Below are 18,755 nucleotides of genomic sequence, written 5' to 3'. Positions count from 1 at the left end.
TTTTGTTTGCTTTCAACTTCAGTTCCAAGTCTTCCCTCAATTTATTCAAAATATTTCAGAGGGCGTAATGGAAAATAAAGAAAGTATATGGGACAGATGCAAAGAGTCTGGGAGAAATAACAAGCAAATAAAAAAGAAACGATAAACAGTGAGAAACATTCTTGCAGTGGTTTCCGTGGTTTGGCTAATTAGAGAATTGAGTCAGTGAAACCTGTTTCAGTGCACCTGGTGAATCCAACGCACATCTCAAATCTCACAGCTGGGAAAATCATCTTAATTTGACTTCTCTATTCTTCTTATCTGAAGGTATTGTTCATCTTGGTTAATACTTTCACTAAATATTAATTGGTGAAATTGTACTAACTTCATGGGTGCTTTGTGGTTATGTGTTTTCATTTTTATTTTCCTCTGAGATGATTATATGTAAAGTTTTGTATAATAAATACAGTATTTGCAAGTTCTCCTTGAAGACTTCATGGGACATCTGACTAACCTAGAGTTAGCAGAATTCCAGGCTTAAGCCAAGTTGATGTCTAACTTACTTACTAATGACTCTATAATATTAACAAATCTTTTCTTCCATCCTCTAAATTCTTCCTTCTGTTTTTCAGTATTCTTTCACTCTACTTTTTTTCTTCTCAGGAACTCTAAGTTTTCTGGTTGACTTTGTATTTAATCCCTGATAAAATTCTCAGCATTCTGGAAGATATTTTTCAAAACAATATTTTTCTACATTTTATTTTTACTTTGACCACCCTGAAGGTGATTCTACTTTCAGATACCTGGAATTTGATGGAGTTAAGGTTTAGAGAACCAGGACAGAATTGAGAAGTTTGAAAAGGGAAAAAAATGAAGTGGTGGCAAAAAGGAACATCATCTTGGGTAATACTCTTTTGAAGTCAGGAGAGAGAGAATGGGAGAGAGAGAGAGAGAAAAAGGAAAGAGAGAGAGAGAAAAGAAAGAGAGAAAGAGAGAGAAAGAAAAGAGAGAGAGAGAGAGAGAGAAATACTTTCTACTTTCTAATTGCTAGGACTTAATGGTTTATCCTCAAGTGCAAATACCATAAAGACATTTTAGTTCCACCTTCATATTCTCTCCTAATTTTTTCAATGAATTCAGTAAGTTGAAGAGTATTTATTTAAACCTAAAGTAAATATGTGGCTGTTTTCATGACAAAATCATTACCTATTTTGTCTTGTGAGAAAATCTGGCAACTCCAATGGTAAGATAATAGATTCAAATTAGATCCTGATGTTGAAAGTCTAGATCTTAGATCCTAGGGAATATGATATCAAGAAATGTTAAGTAACAATTCCAAAATAAGCATGAATACATAAGAAAAAAAGAAACATCTCATATCTATCACATCAAATAACCCAAAATAGATAAAGAAAGATAAAAGAGTAGAAATAACACAAAAATTGAGGAAAAGCACAAAAAGAAGGAAAGTAATTTTAAGTAGCTGAACATTACAACCCAAGAAATTTTAAGAGACTATTGAGGTGAAAAGAAAGATTTAATATACTTAAGTGTTTGCTGTTTCACAAACTAGAGAAATAAATTAGCTACAACTCAAATAGCCCTCATTTGTTCTCTTTCCTTTGAAAGGAACACTTTTGCTTGGGGCTCTAAAACCTCCAGAATGTACTTAGAGTAGGTATCAGTGACTGTTTTTGGTTGCTTGGTCAGGTCAGAAAGGTGAAAGAGAATATTTAATGGGCAATTCAGATGTCTGCCAGTTCAGGGTCACAGATTTGCTTTTATTGTAGCAATTCTCAACTAGATGCTATGAAACGGTATGAAACAGATGATACGCAGAAAGTAATTAGCGTATCTTCAAGCAAACATGGATTAGGGAGCAACCTTGATGTTGGCATGAGGAAACTGGACCCTAGTAAAAGGTACATTGAAGGAAATGTACTGATGCAAAGCCCCCAGTAGATTTACCACAGTCTTGACATGCTACTTACTGTTAATCATCCAAACCAGGAGTTACTAAACTCAAAGCTATTGGCCACGTTGGATAAAGACAGGGTCTTCCTGGCCGATGTGGGAAAATGAAAGAAAGAAAAAGAGAGGAAAAACAGAACCTAGCACAGTCTTTTGAAATGAATTTGTAGCAATTAGTAGATTCTGTGGGAGAAAGTAAACTAACTAGAGTAGTAACGATCCCAGTTCTAAGAAAATTAAGTCTTAGTTTGTTTTTTATTTGTTTTGTTTGTTTGTTTGTTTGTTTTTGAACCACTGTCTCACTCTGTAGCACTCTCCAGCATTGAATCAAATCCACATGAACCTCGTTTGTTTTTCTCATTTAAAAATGAAACCATTTGGACATGGTGAAGATCAAAATCCCATGATTTTCAATGACTTTGAGATTCTCTACCCTATAATCCTTTCTACTGGAATAACTTACATCATAAAATTTCTAAACTATGGAAATTTAATACTCAGATCAAATTAAAGGCCCTCAGTCTCTTCCATGACACTCATGAATAAGAATTATAAATGATAAATCATACTATATATCCAACTAAGGATACATGTTAGAATTATTTATTTTCTATTTTCTTCATGTGTAAATAAACTTGCTTAACAAGTATCATGCATAGCCTATGAAATATTATATAGTAATAAAAAAAGAACAAAATCATGTCCTTTGCAGCTGGAGACTATTATCCTAAGTGAATTAGCATAGGAACAGAACACCAAATACAGCATGTTCTCATTGAAAATTGGGAGCTAAACACTGGTTATTCATGTACATAAAGATGGCAACAATCAATATTGGATATTACAAGGGTGGGGGGATGAGGAGGGAGACAATGATTGAAAAGCTAACCATTGAGCACTAAGCTCACTACCTGGGTGATGGGATCATCCATATCTCAAACCTCAGCATCAGACCAATATACCCTTGTAACAGACCTTCACATGTACTCCCTTATTTTGTTCTAAAAATAAAAGTGGAAATTCTTTTTTTTTAAATGCAAGTAAACAAACAGAAAAACAAATATGGCTCATACAGACTTTTTAAGACTTTTTAAATGTAGTAAGACATACTTATAATATGGCATCAGGAAAGCAAATTAAAATCTCCTTATTATGCACTTTTCTTAACTAGTTCTTTTATTTTTCAGGTGTGATAATTTCTGTAGTATATCAACTGGGCATAACCATAGACATACTATGACTTGTTATACCTTCTTATAAACTCATTTATTTATGTATTCATTCATTCTATTCATTTATTGAGCACTTACTAGGCGCTACTAACTATGGAAGGCATGGCAGAGGGTGAAGGAGGCTTAACTACAAATAAGATAATTCTTGGCTTCAAGGGTATTAGTATTTAATTAATTTTTCTATGCAAAGTATGAATCTCCCAGGGAAAACTGAATTATTTTAGCTATTTTTTTTTCTGGTAATGAATGTATTTCTTTATTTAAAAAAATAGAAGTGATAATGCTACTTCCACTGAGACAATATTCTTTTATGTTACTTTCACCACTCATTTTTCTCAGCAATCTCGCAGACCAATTTTATCACCAAAACTCATATATCAACAAGCTTAATGTTATTTCGACAATAGAGAAACCACATGCTTCACCCTTCATTGATCAATTGTTAGGAGTGGAATTGCTGGTAAGATGCACATAATAAAAATAATAAATAATACATTTTAATGTCTGAGCCAAAGACATTTGGATGGACATGTGAGAGATATATATATATATAAAATAAGGAGGTGATAGCATGTTTATGAGAAATAGAAAATTAAGTAACAAAGACTAAGAGGTAATTGCAGAGCAAGGGGAATATTTTAAAATAATAATAATAACATAACTCGGGTCTTACTTGTATAGGAAAGATGCCAGAGAACTACTCTAGTATCTGTGAGTAACAAGAGATGAAGCAACTTGATGAATGTTGCCCTGGGCCCCAGTTCATCCAGAGGTCATGGAGGCTTATTACTGACATCGGAGGGATAAAAACATTAGGGAAAATAATTACAGCACCAGTAGTGATTACAGAATCTGTATTTCTATAATTCTCTAACTTACTTACTGGACTGTGGCTATAATTATCTTGGTTAACATCATTGAGTTATTAATTTGATTTTATATGAAAGAAAAAATTATAAAAGACAATAAAATACATTTTGATGACATAGACTTTTAATAAATATGTTTTATTTACAAATGTAAAGAATCAGTAAATATTATTTTGTTTTCCTTGGACAGAGCTTCTACAAAAGCCAGAGGCTCTCTGGGTAGCTGTTCTAAGCCTTGAATTGCCTAATCGTGAATATCCCAGACATTTCAGAGGAACTTAATTAGGAAGGGCTACGAATCCAGGCAGGGTAATGAGCTATGCTTTTCACAAAGAAAAACATCAGGTCCAGGCCTTTAGTTTTCTGTAGATTCTTCATATCTTCATAAGTTTGATTTCTCATGAGTTTTAGGAGTTATTTATTGGTGCTTTCAAATTTTCCTCCTCTTATTGACCTCTATTTTCCTAACATTGTCATCAGAAAATATAGTTGAAATGATTTAAATCTTCTTAAATTTGTTAAGATTTGGTTTTTGGCTTAATATATGAGCTATCCTGGAGAATATTCCATGTTTGCTTGAAAACAGGGTGTATTCTGCTATGGAATGTTTTGTGTAGAACTGTTAGGTTCATTTGTTCCACAGTATAATTTAGATCTCCTGTTTTTCTTTTTGATTTCCTTTCTGGATGACCTTTCCATTGTTGAAAGCGAGTTAAGACCCTTATATAACTGCATTGCTGTCTATTTCTCCTTTAGTTCTGTTAATATTTCTTTATATATTTAGGTGTTTCAATGATGGGTGCAAATATATTTAAAATTGTTATATAACCTCTTGATGAATTGATCCCTTTATCATTATAGAGTGGTCTTCCTGTCTCTTGTGACTGCTTTTGACTTAAAATGTTTTTTTCTGATATAAAAATGGCTACTTCTGTTCTCTTTTAGTTACTGTTTGAATGGCATGTCTTTTTCTATCACTTTGCTTTTAGCCTATATGTGTTCTTGAGGTTAAAATGAGTCACCTGTAGGCAGTATATAGGTGAGTCTTGTTTTTTTTTTTTTTTTTCTAATTCAGTTATTCATTCTATGCCTTTTGATTGAAAAATTATTCTCTTTACATTCAAGGTAATTATTGATAGGTAAGGATTTACTACTACCATTTTGCTAATTGTGTTCTTACTATTTTGAAGTCTCTGTTCACTTTTTCCTTTCTTTCTGTCTTCCTTTAAAATATTATTATTATTATTATTTGTAACAGAATGCTTCAATTTATTTCTCTTTATGTTTTGCGAACCAACTACAGGTTTTTTCTTTGTGGTTACCGTGAGACATACATAAAATATTTTATAGTTCTCAGTCCATTTTAAACTGATAACAATTTAACTTCAACCACATACATAATCTCTTCACTGTATTGATTCCAATCTACACTTTACAGATCTCAATTCATCATTGCTTTGACACATGTCAATTACTATGTAAAAAGTCAAATGCGATGTCAAAGTACTTCATCTCTCCCCACATTTTATGTTACTGATGTTACAATTTACATATCTATACATCATGAATCTATTAGAAATTTATTATAGCTATAATTACTTTTACTACTTTTGTCTTTCAACTTTTATAATAGAATTAAAAGTGATTTAAGCACCACCATTACAATGAGAGTATTCTGAACTTTACTATATTTTATCTTTGCGGTCACTTTATACTTTCATATATTTTTATGTTTTTAGTTAGCATCCTTTCATTTCAACTTGAAAAGCTTTCTTTTAGCATGTTTTGTAAAGCAGGTCCAAGGTTAATAAACTACCACAGCTTTTGTTTTTCAAGGAAAGTCTTTATCTCTTTTTAATTTCTAAAAGAAAGCTTTACCAAGTATAGTACTCTAGTTTGGTAATGATTTGTTTGTTTGTTTGTTTTTCAGGTAATTTGAATACATTATCCAATTCCCTGCTGGCCTGCAAGGTTTCTGTTGAGAAGTCTCCCTATAGTCTTATGAGCATTCTCTTACATATGAGTTGCTTTTATCCTTCTGCTTTAAAAATTCTTTTGCTTTTGAGAATTTGATTATATTGTGGTTTGGTGAAGATTTCTTTATATTTAATCTATTTGAGGCTAGTAGCTTCATGGATCTGGATGTGCATTTTCTTCCCCAGATTTGAAAAGTGTTTGTTTTTAATTATGTAAACAACCTTTCTACCTCTTTCTCTGTCTCTGCTCCTTCTGGGACTCCTCTAATATGTTCACTGGTCCACTTGATGCTGTCCTATAGTTGTATTGGGTTTCTTCACTTTTTTTGTTGATGTTGTTAATCTGAATGACTAATTTAAGTGACCTTTGAGCTTGCTGATTCTTCAGCTTGGTCAAGTCTGCTGTTGAAGCGCTCTCTGATGTTTTTCAGTTCTGTCACTGTGTTATTCAACTCCAGAATTGTTGTTTGATCCTTTTTTATGATTTTTATCTCTTCGTTGAAGTTTTAATTTTGTTTATGTATGTTTTTTCTGATTTTGTGTATTTGTCTTTGTATATGTCTTATAGCTCACTGAGTTACTTTAAAATAATTATTTTTAATTTTTCATCAGGTTATTCATAGATATCTTTCTTTAGGGTCATTTACTAGTGATTTATTTTGTTTGTTTGGTGGTGACATTTTCCTCTGGTTATTCATTGTCCTATGGCCTTGCATTGATATCTGTACATTTTAAGAAGTAGGCAACTCATTCAGTTTTATCACTAACTGACTTCAGTAGAGAAAGCCCTTTACCATTCAGCTAATCCAGATATTCTGGATGAGCCCATGTTTCAGAGGTCACAGTTGGGTTTGGTGTTGGAGTCCTCAGGTGAACCAGCATAATCCCTGTGCTAGCAGGTGGACAGGCCTGATGACTGAGTCTCCTGAAGTGGACCTGCAGCGTGAGTTTATGTGGCCAGGCCTGGTGATTGAGTCTGCAGTGGTGGGCCCAGATTTTAGACACACAGGGGATAGCTTGATGCTGGTTTCCACTGGGGAGAGCTTGCAAAATGTGTCCCTGGGTGAAGGTCTGGAACCTGTGTTCACTAGGAGGGGACTTGCAGCCTGCATTTGTGGAGGCCAGCCTGAAACCTGGGTCCACAGGGTCCCACCAGTGCTGGGGTGGCTTTTGAGCCTGAGTCCAAGGGGGCTGGCTTACTGTTCATTCAGACCTGGTAGTTAGATCTATGAAGATGGGCTTGGTTGTGTGCTTTCAAGCGCTGGTCTGGAGCTTGGGAGTATAGGATGGCCTTGTGCCTGGGATTTTTGTGTCAGTACTGGACATTGGGTTCATGGGAGTCAGTCTGGTGCTGGGGTCTCCCAGGGAATACCTGAACCATAATTCAGCTAGAGCAGGCCTGACCTCATGTCTGCTAAAGCTTGGAGCCATGGGGGCTGGTCTGGAGCCTGAAGCTATAGGGGTCAGCCTGGTGCCTGGGCTGAGGGTGCTGGCCTGGTGCTGGGGGGTGGACGAGTCCAAGTCTGTGGGGATTATCCTAGGCCCTGGGACCACAGGGGCTGGCTTGGACATAGGGGTTTACTAGATTTTACCCAGTTTACTGGGGCTGGCCTGGTGTTGGGGACTGCAGTGAAGTCAGGTGCTTACTTTATTCACCTTCTTCCACATGAAGGGCATATGTGTCCATGCTCTACTCCACTGGCTTGGGAGCAGAGTGACATGGGTAATGTACAATCGTTCTTCCTACCCTCTTCAATGCATGTCTTCATATTTCTGTGCTCTACCCCAGTGCTGTAATCTCTCATCTGGATTCCTTCATTCTTAAGAAGGTATTTCACAGGTGGATAGTTGTTCAAGTTGATGTTTCATTGAGGGAATAAACAATGGACTCTCCTATCACATCATTGCTGATGTCACTCTCCAGAAAATCATCATTTTAAATAGTCTTTCACATCTCTATATTAACATGAACTCAAAATGGTAAAATATGGAAAATTTTGATTCTGTGTTAATCATAGAGTGGGAAGAGACCTTAGACATTATGCATTTCAATTTTCATTATTTTTTTTTTTTTGCATTTCAATTTTCTACTTTCTTCTTTAATATCTTTAGAAGAGGAGCATCAATTGATATTCACTTTTATTATGGACAGTATAAAATAATGGTTAACAATGTAGGCTATGGCTTTGTGGTGATTCCTACCCCTGCTAACTTGTTCAACCTTAGACAACTTATTAATTTAATTTTTGAAATATTAGACAAATAACTTATTTAATGTATTTTCCTAACCATTTCCTTATTTATAAAACAGAGCTTATAATAGTACCTACCTCACTGGTCAATAAGACATTAAATGAGTAAAGCACATAAAACCGTTTCTGACTTACAGTTAATTCTCCAAAATCTTTAGCCATTATTAAAAGTGTACCTTGTAAATTCACAAAGTAACTCAGTATTTTGTTGAATACTTTTTCATATGGGAAACTATTCTATATATTGTGTCAAACCTGCCTGACTGGCACTTTGGTGCCATTTATATTTTCAAAGGAAGAAATCTAGTGTGTGTTTTGTTTTTTTTTTTTAACCTAACCATTCATAAGTAGAAACTAGTACTCATGTCCACTCTCTTTTGTGTGTGTAGGGTGAAACAAATCTAGTTCTTCATTATTTTCTGAAATTCTTTAGCATTCTATCTGCCGTCCCCTGTTTAAGTCCAACTCACTAATATTCTTTAAACATAACATTTAGAAAACAATATGGAAATATATACACATTTTTCAGCATTTTATATTAGAAACCCTGTCTACCTTGATCTACATTTGCTTAAGACTGCACTGATTGTTTATTTGCTCATAAAATCAGAAAATAGAATATCAGAATTAGAAAAGACTTTTGACAGAACATTATTCAAATCCCATTTTTACCCATGAAGAAATAACAAAAGGACTAAAGAGGGGAAATCATTTTAGTACTGCTATTGAGCTCATTTTCCTAGTCTTGGTGGAGCCAGGACCAGGTCTCCAAATCCAAAATCTACAGGTCAGTATCTTCACCTCAGTGCCAAATTTAATCAAGTACTAGTCTTCTTGTTGACAGGCTCTAAATTATACACAGGTTCCACAGGGAAGAGCACTATGACTATTAGAAATGTCTAGCATAGGCCAAAGAATGGGAAGTGGTGACTCTCTCACCACCTATGTATTATTTTTAATCTGAATTCTTCTTAATTCAGATCATTCCTATACTGAAATTAAGTAATTGATCTTTCTGAATCCAAATGAGGAATTTCACTTTATATTTACCAAGTTAGGAATTACTAATTTTAGTCCATTATTCTAGTCTGTTGATCTTATCTCACATCTTGATTCTGACACCAAATATATTTGTTATTCTTTATATTTATAGGACATTCACAAATTTGATAAGCATAAACACTACATTTTTATCCAAAGCATTCACTAAAATTTAGAACAAAGATATTTTCATACTTTAATAATCTCTATTTAATATTTTTCCTAAGCCAGAACTGAGAACAAATATTGTTCCCCATACCTAGGTTATATCTAATGGCAATCAAGGAGCAGGCCAGAAAACAGTGATATCCTCAGCCACTACAGATTTCTTTTAAATGTGATTTCATGAGAATATGAATATGAATAGAATACTACATATACTTGCCTTTGAAAAATAACATTATTTATTCAATATAAACGAGTAGAAGAGGCCAGTTGCAGTGGCTCACTCCTGTAATCCCAACACTTTGGGAGGCCGAGCTGGGTGGATCATGATGTCACATGATGTCAGGAGATCGAGACCATCCTGGCCAACATGGTGAAACCCCGTCTCTACTAAAATTACAAAAATTAGCTGGGCATGGTGGCACGTGCCTATAATCCCAGTTACTTGGGAGGCTGAGGGAGGAGAATCGCTTGAACCAGGGAGTCAGAGGTTGCAGTCAGCCAAGATCGCGCCACTGCACTCCAGCCTGGGGACAGAGTGAGACTTCGTCTCAAAATCAATAATTAAATACAAAAAAATAAAAATAATAAAAATAAAAAATAAAAAAAAAATAAAAAAGAAATGGGTAGAAGAAAAGATGTGTAAGCAGTTCCGAGGAGGGAGTATATAGAAAAAAAAAAATTGCTCATGGAAGATGAAGGCAGTAGGAAAAGAATATAGACTATTTAGACTATTTAAAAACTTTTAAAAAATTGAAAAATTTTAGGCCGGGCGCAGTGGCTCAAGCCTGTAATTCTAGCACTTTGGGAGGCCGAGACGGGCGAATCACGAGGTCAGGAGATCGAGACCATCCTGGCTAACACGGTGAAACCCCGTCTCTACTAAAAAATACAAAAAACTAGCCGGGCGAAGTGGTGGGCGCCTGTAGTCCCAGCTACTCGGGAGGCTGAGGCAGGAGAATGGCTAAACCCGGGAGGCGGAGCTTGCAGTGAGCTGAGATCCGGCCACAGCACCCCAGCCTGGGCGACAGAGCGAGACTCCGTCTCAAAAAAAAAAAAAAAAAAATTGAAAACATTTTATAAATCATCACAAAAATATGAATTAGATCAAATAACTAAATTGCAACCCTAAAAAGGACTTTACACTTCTCTTCAATGTTACGTAGGAAGATGCCCACAACCTTCAGGCGGCTTCCTAGCTCCAAAGTGGGGCAGGTCACAGCAAGCCCCCAGTGCTTACTGGCCAGTTCAAAGTATTTCACTCTTGGGACCAGTAAGAGAGTAAGTTGTGAATACTGAAGCAGTAAACAGCATGACACCTGGCTGCCCAGGAAACATTTTGTCTGCTATGCCTAAAAGGCAGCTTGCTTATGGGTCTTTAAAAATCCATACCGGCTTCTCACTGCTATTAGGAGGAAACTAATAAGCAAACAAAACTAAACTTTAGATTCTTTTTCCAGTTACCATAGAAGCAAATACTGGGACTCTTTTTGTATATATCTTTTTTTATATAAACTGGGTCCTGACTTTTCCATCAGTGTGCCTGTCCCAATACTAAAATAAATTTTTTTTGAAAAAGGCAAAAATACACATAAATCCAAAACACACTTCATGCTATGGCAGGGATTGTTACGGCAACCAGCACCTGGGTGTATATACACAAGAGGCCACTGCAGTTGTGCGTATTTCTACTGCTCAGTCAAGGCAAACAGCAACCAGCTGGCTGTGACTAGCTCAGACTAATAAGCATAAAATCAACATAGGCTGATCCAGGCTGAATATCAGCATCTGTTATGCCATTGTCTCTGCTGATATGTCTGACTGAGCAGAAGGAAGAGCCAAATAGACAGCCTGCTATGAGGCAGAACACAACATGAGGAGCCTCTAAACACCTGCCAAGTTTTTGGTGAAGCAGCAATGGTGAGGAGAATCAGTCAGCTCCACAGAGAAGGTGCCTCATGTGACCCTATAAACTCTGTGCTTTCTTTTCCAATCAAGTTTTCCCTTATGCATTGCTTTGGGGTACTTTTAAACAAAAGACAATAAAAAAGAGCCCATTGATGAGTCAGGAATTAGATTAAAGATCAAGAATCATAATATCATTTTATGTTTCATTTCACTCACCAGAGAGCCAGATGAGCAAATATAGCAGACCATGTGCTACTGCAACGAATGATGAGACATCGCTCTGACGTGAGCCAGTAATATGAAAAACATCAGTTATGGGGAAAACTTACCTCTCACCAGTTCCTTCCTCAAGCTACTGTGGTTCTGTTCCTCAACTTAGCTCTGTCCCTGGGTATATGCACCACTTCCTTTCACCTCAGAAGCACGCAGAACATTAACATTACGCTCAGGGTCCTCTGATGCTTGATTACTCCACAGAGTAAACTACTCATCTCTCGAGAGGATGGCCTCTTAAATCATAATTTAAAGGCCAAGACGGAAAACTGATGAAGAGGAAAAACAAGTGTTATTTTTTCCAATCTTTCTTCTCTAATAGGCCAGATTAAGGTTTTGAAAATACTATCCGTTCAATGAAATAAACTGAAAATCACTTGTCATGTTTTAATAGGATAATACTCTCTGAGTTCTGCAAAGTATTTTACAAAAAGAGTATGAATGCGAAAGTTTAGTGATTTTTAAAATGGTATTTCCGGCCGAGTGTGTTGGCTTATGCCTGTAATCCCAATACTTTGGGAGGCTGAGGTGGGGGGACATGGCGAAACCCTAGACAACATGGCAAAACCCCATCTCTATAAAAAAAATTACAAAAATTAGCCAGGCATGGTGGTGGGCACCCCTGCTGTCTCAGCTACTTGGGAGGCTGAGATGAGAGGATCACCTGAGTATGGGAGGTCAGGGCTGAAATGAGCTATGATGGAGCCATTGCACTCTAGCCTGGGTGACACAACAAGACCCTGTCTCAAAAAAAAAAAAAAAAAAGGATGTTTTAAAAGTGTGACCCAGAGGTGTGTGTGTAATTGACATGCAAACATTCAAACATATTTGTAGTAGCTAAAGAAAAAAACGCCATGAGGACTTAAAAAAAGAAAGAAAGAAAGAAAAAGAAGAAGTGGGTTCAACAAAATAATAAGAAGAGGCAAGGGAGATCAGAAATTTAGAATTTGTACTATTTAGTGTAAATTGAGAGAAAAATAAAAACTTGTCTTAAATCAATTGTGAGGATTCCAAAACTGTGAATAACTCTGAGGAAAAAAGACTGATGCTGCAAATTGGTTCAGCATTTTTATGTTTTCTAATTTCTTCAAGAAGTCCACACAGAGTACATTTAGAAAACAGATCAGTACCTTATAATTCAGTGCTTTTAAATTTTCTCTGTGCATCAGAATTATCTGGCTATTTTTTTTAATGTCCAAACTTTACATCAACATCTCCTCCTCATTCTGTAGTTTGTATCACTTATGGGGGTGGAGCCCAGATACTAGAAACTTTTTAAAGCACTGAAGGGGATTTTACTCCGGCCACAGCTAAGAACCACTATAGCTGCAAAGGGAGAAATGCCCTAAAAGAACTAGCGAGGATAGGAGGAAAAGAGATTTTTTGTATCTCACGAACTGCCCTTTACAAGGTTTTTGAAGTCATGTGTGTTTGCGGTTTTAGAAAGTTTCCACTAAATGATGACACCATAGAGTACAGCTCCTCACTCTCTCTAGATACTTGAACTGGATAAACCAAGCTTTCATAAGAGAAAACTGAAAGTAAAGCTCAACCAATTCCACTGTCACATTTAAGAATTAAGACTTTTTTCGTTTGGTGTGGGTATTATAAATGTGATTGTGTACTTGATTTGGCTCTTAGTTTGAATGTTGTTATTGGATAATAGAAATACTGATGTTTGTACATTGATTTTGTATCCTGAAACATTACTGAAGTCGTTTATCAGTTCCCAGAGCCTTTTGGCAGAGTGTTTAGGGTTTTCTAGGTATAGAATCATATCTTCTGCAAAGAGAGATACTTTGACTTCTTTTCCTATTTGGATGTCTTCTGTTTCTTTCTCTTGCCTGATTACTTTGACTAGGACTTCCAGTACCATGTTAAATAAGAGTGGTGAGAGTGGGCATCATCGTTGTGTTCTGGTTCTCAAAGGGAATGCTTCCAGTTTTTTTTCTTATTCAGTATGATGTTGGCTGTGGGTTTGTCATAGATGGCTTTTATTGTTTTGGAGTATATTCCTTCAATGCCTAGTTTCTTGAGGGTTTTATCATGAAGGGATGTTGGATTTTTTATTGTTTTTTTTGTTGTTGTTTTTTGTTTTTTTTAGATGGAGTCTTGCCCTGACACCCAGGCTGGAGTACAATGGCGTAATCTTGGTTCACTGCAAGCTCTGCCTCCCACGTTCATGCCATTCTCTTGCCTCAGCCTCCTGAGTAGCTGGGACTACAGGTGCCCACCACCACGCCCAACTACCTTTTTGTATTTTTAGTAGAGATAGGGTTTCATCGTGTTAGCCAGGATGGTCTCCATCTCCTGACCTCCTGATCCGCCTGCCTCAGCCTCCCAAAGTACTAGGATTACAGGCGTGAGCTGTAATGTTGGTTTTTTATCAAAAATGTTTTCATGTATATTGAGAGGACCATATAATTTTTTGAAAACTTTCTGTTTGTGTGGTGAATCACATTTATTGATTTGTGCATGTTGAAACAAATTTGCATCCCAGGAATAAACCCTACTTGATCATGGTGAATTAACTTTTTGATGTGCTGTTGAATTCAATTTGCTAGTATTTTGTTGAGAACTTTTGTGTCTATGTTCATCAAGGATATTGGCCTGCTGCTTTATTTTTATTTGTTGTGCCCTTGGCAAATTTTGGTATCAGGGTGATGCTGGCTTCACCTAATTAAACTAAAGAGCTTCTGCACAGCAAAACACACTTTCTGCACAGCAAAAGACACAGAGTAAACAGACAACCAACAGAATGGGAGATAGTATTCACTAACTATGCATTCAAAAAAAGTCTAATATCCAAAATCTGTAAGGAAATTAAACAACTTGACTAGCAAATAATAATAATAATAGTCCCATTGAAAATGGGCTAAAGACAAGAACAGACACTTCTCAAAGGAGACATACAAGTGGCCAACAAACATGAAAAAATGTGCAACATCACTAATCATCAGAGAAATGCAAATAAAACCCACAATGAGATACGATCTCACACCAGTCAGAATGGCTGTAATTAGAAAGTCAAAAAACAACAGATATTGGCAAGGCTGTGGAGAAAAGGGAATGTGTATACACTGTTGATGAGAATGTAAATTAGTTCAGCCTCTGTGGAAAGCAGTTTGGAGAGTTCTCAAAGAATTTAAAACAGGACTACCATTTGACCAATCAATCCCATTACTGGACATACACTCAAATGAAAACAAATTATTCTACCAAAAAGACTCATACACTCACATGTGCATTGCACCACTACTTACAATAGCAAAGACATGGTATCAATCTAGATGCTCATCAACAGTGGATTAGTTAAAGAACCATATGTACCATGGAATATTTTATGTTGTTATGGCTGGTTATAGGACCATAAAAAAGAATAAAATCATGAATTTTGCAGCAACATGGATGCAGCTAGAGGTCATTATCTTAAGTGAATTAACACAAGAAAATCAAATGTTCCATGTTCTCACCTATGATTGGGAGCTAGACAATGGCTATGCATGAACATAAAGATGGCAACAGTAAATGCTGGGAACTATATGGGGGAGAGACGGATGGGCACAAGAGTTCAAAAACTAACTGTTGGGTATTATGGTCAGTACCTGTGTGATAGGATCAGTCATACCCCTCTAGGTATATTGCATAATGTAATATGCCCAGGTAATAAATCTGCCTATATATAACTCCTGCATCTTAAGTACAAGTTGAAAGAAAAAGAATTAAGAAACCTGTTCTTAAAAAGGTGAAGTGACTTTACTTATTATATATGATGAACTGTATTTCAGATTGGAGGTCTACTATATTCTCTTCAGTCCCTGTAGCTCTTTGTCCATGGCTAAAATAAGAAACTGATCAGTTTTAGAAATGTCATTACAAGTCTAAGAACCCTTAGCTTTTTTTTTTTTTTTTTTTTTTTTTTTTTTTTTTTTTTTTTGAGACCAAGTCTCGCTCTGTCACCCAGGCTGGAGTGCAGTGTCGCCATCTCAGCTCACTGCAGCCTCCACTTCCCAGGTTAAGAACCCCTATCTTGAAGTGTGGGTCTCAGTACTGTGCTCCCCAGGTGATTTTGGAGAGGCTGAATAGGCAGAGGGAAGAAGGAAACAGGGTCTACTTCGAGGAAGTTTAATGAATTCAGAGCCAAAGTGTTCATTTAGTTAAGAAAGTTGGGTGAGACAACAATGTCTATCTATATTTAAGAAAAGAAGGCTGGGCGCGGTGGCTCACGCCTGTAATCCCAGAACTTTGGAAAGCCAAGGCAGGTGGATCATGAGGTCAAGAGATCAAGACCATCCTGGCCAACATGGTGAAACACCTGTCTCAACTAAAAATATAAAAATTAGCTGGGTGTGGTGGTGCATGCCTGTAGTCCCAGCTACTCGGGAGGCTGAGGTAGGAGAATTGCTTGAACCCATAAGGCAGAGGTTACAGTGAGCTGAGATTGTGCCCCTGTACTCCAGCCTGGTGGCAGAGTGAGACTCTGTCTCAAAAAATAAAAAATAAAAAATAAAAACAAAGAAATTAGATCTTTATCTCATTGCAAATACAAAACATGGATTCCATTTGTAGAAAATGCCCAAAAGTTAAAACATAAATGTTTAAAATTTTAGAACAAAATACAGCCATTATTTTAAGGCTCAGTGCAAAAATAGATTTCTTAAGATAAACACAAAAGGCACAGATCACAAAATAAATAAAAGGAAAATTGGACGACAGTACATGTATAATTCTGTACCATAATAAGACACAATTTAAAAAACAAATTTCAAGACATAGGTTGGAAAAAAATTCTTTAAAAATATATAACAGGGAAAGAATTGGTATCCAGAATATGTGAAAATACAATGTAATATTTTTAAATAACTAAATGGAAGAAAACAAGGGCAAATTCACAATTCACAGAAGAGGAAACTCTAATGACCAGTCAACGGATGAAACCATACCCAATCTAAAGAAAATGTAGATTCAAATAACCAGAAAATGCTCTTTAGCACTCAGCAAATTGGCAAGATAACTAATATCTGATAATTTCAAATACCAACAAACAATAGAAAGTACAAATTCTCATACTTCCCTAGGAGTAAAAGTTGCTCCAACTCCATTATGAAATGATGTAGAAATAACTGGCAGGTACACATAGATAAGACCAGAAATATCACATATATGTACATATCTTTGTGAAACTCTCACACGGCATACAAGAAATGTGCAGATTATTCACTGAAGCATTAATTTCTATTAGAAAAACAAAATGTGAACGACCTAAATATTCAACATGTGACTCTGAAAGTAAACCATGGCATGCCCTATAATGGAATCCTGTAGACCTGGTAAAATAAATGAACAAAGTTATATGTATCAATAAATGCTGAATGAAATAAGAGAAGAGGCAGTAGAAAAGAAAGAGAAAAAAGGGAAGTTTATTTCCTTTAGCCAAAAAACTTTCAGAGTTAGCGAGAAAACACTAAAGGAAGTACTGTAGTAAACTGGTTTAATATTCTGACCTTTGCAGTCAAGTAAAAGTGGGTTCAAAATCTTTATCTGACACTTATTTCCAATGTAATATTAGACAGTTGCTCAATTTCTGTAAGCCTATTATGTTCATCTATAATAAAAAACAATAAAATCTAACTTAAGAAATTGGTTCAGGCATTAAATTAGATAAGGGAAAATTAAAAGTTTTTCTGACTTAAGAAAATTGTTCAATTAAAAAATAGATTACAGTAATCTCTTTTCTCATCTTCTTTTTTCATCTTTATACATATTCTGCTAAATGCTATAAATATTATGTTGCCCGATAAGAATATGGTCCCTACTCCTGCAGAACCTATGACAAAGTTACGTCAGCTACCTAAGCGTCTCCTAGTATGAAACCTCTAACCTCTATGTGCTTTCACTAAACATAGCATTTCCTTGCTCAGGCTACCAATCAGCTGAACAATCAAAGAAACAAAACAACCCCTCAAACCAGAAAATCCATAATCTTGAAGCACATCTCGTTCTTTGAAGTAGATATTGCCATTATTAAAAAGGTCAGCTCTTCATTTAGGGTTTAGATGGGTGATATTTGAAGAAGGCTAACATATTGGATTAATGACTGACAGTAAGAGATTACCAAACTAGGTGTATAGTAAATGCTCTACAGATTAGCTAAATGAAGGTAATGTGTTCCATTTTTGATTTATCTAAACTGACTAGTGCTTTGCAGACATCAAACCATTTCAGAACATTAGGTTCATAAATAAGTGAACAGATTCTTTATCAGGATCAAACTAATAAAGTTAAGATTTGAGTTTCTCACCATGTAGTCAATAACATGAAGAAAGAATATGGAAGCTGAGAAAAAAGATTAGTGTGTATATCACTGTTATCTTCAAACCCCCTCCCTTATTTCAGTCTCTCTCAGTCTCTCATTAAAGACTTCATTAACAGCATTTTACAACAACCCAACGAAAAGGATAAATTTCAAGAGAAGTTTTATTAAATGGAATAGATTGCTTTACACATAAGAGTCATGGTTAAATTTCAACAATATAGCATGTTAATTGCAAAATAAAAATAAATGTAACTTTTAAGAGATCAGGAATTGTGTTAGCTGTGACTAATAACAACAACAAAAAGAAAAACACGCCCTCATTCCTATGCAATAAAGGCTAATAAAGCCTAGTTCTATAACATTTTAGTTTCAGAAATTATCCAAAGGAGAGCAGATCTGCCTCTAGTAATGTTGTTTGAAGTGGTTGATAGATGGTTTGAAAAAGAAAAACACGCTCTCATCCCTATGCAATAAAGGCTAATACAGCCTAGTTCTGTAACATTTTAGTTTCAGAAATTATTGAAAGGAAAGCAGAGCTGCCTCTAGTAACATTGTTTAAAGTGTTTGATATACTGTTTGAATTGAACAAGTCCTTTACTAATGTACTTATGCTTAAAAAATAAAAAATAAAAACAGAAAATGCTGTTACATTACGTTGCATTTTAATGAGAATATTTACTTCAAGAGAATTTGTTCAGATTACTTAGGTCAAAGTTACACACATGTAACTTGAACATTTTGTTAGAAGTAGTAAAACTAATTTTAGTGAAACA

Source organism: Macaca fascicularis, chromosome 2 (assembly GCF_037993035.2).
Source record: "Macaca fascicularis isolate 582-1 chromosome 2, T2T-MFA8v1.1".
Lineage (NCBI taxonomy): Eukaryota > Metazoa > Chordata > Mammalia > Primates > Cercopithecidae > Macaca > Macaca fascicularis.
This window is presented reverse-complemented; position numbering follows the sequence as displayed.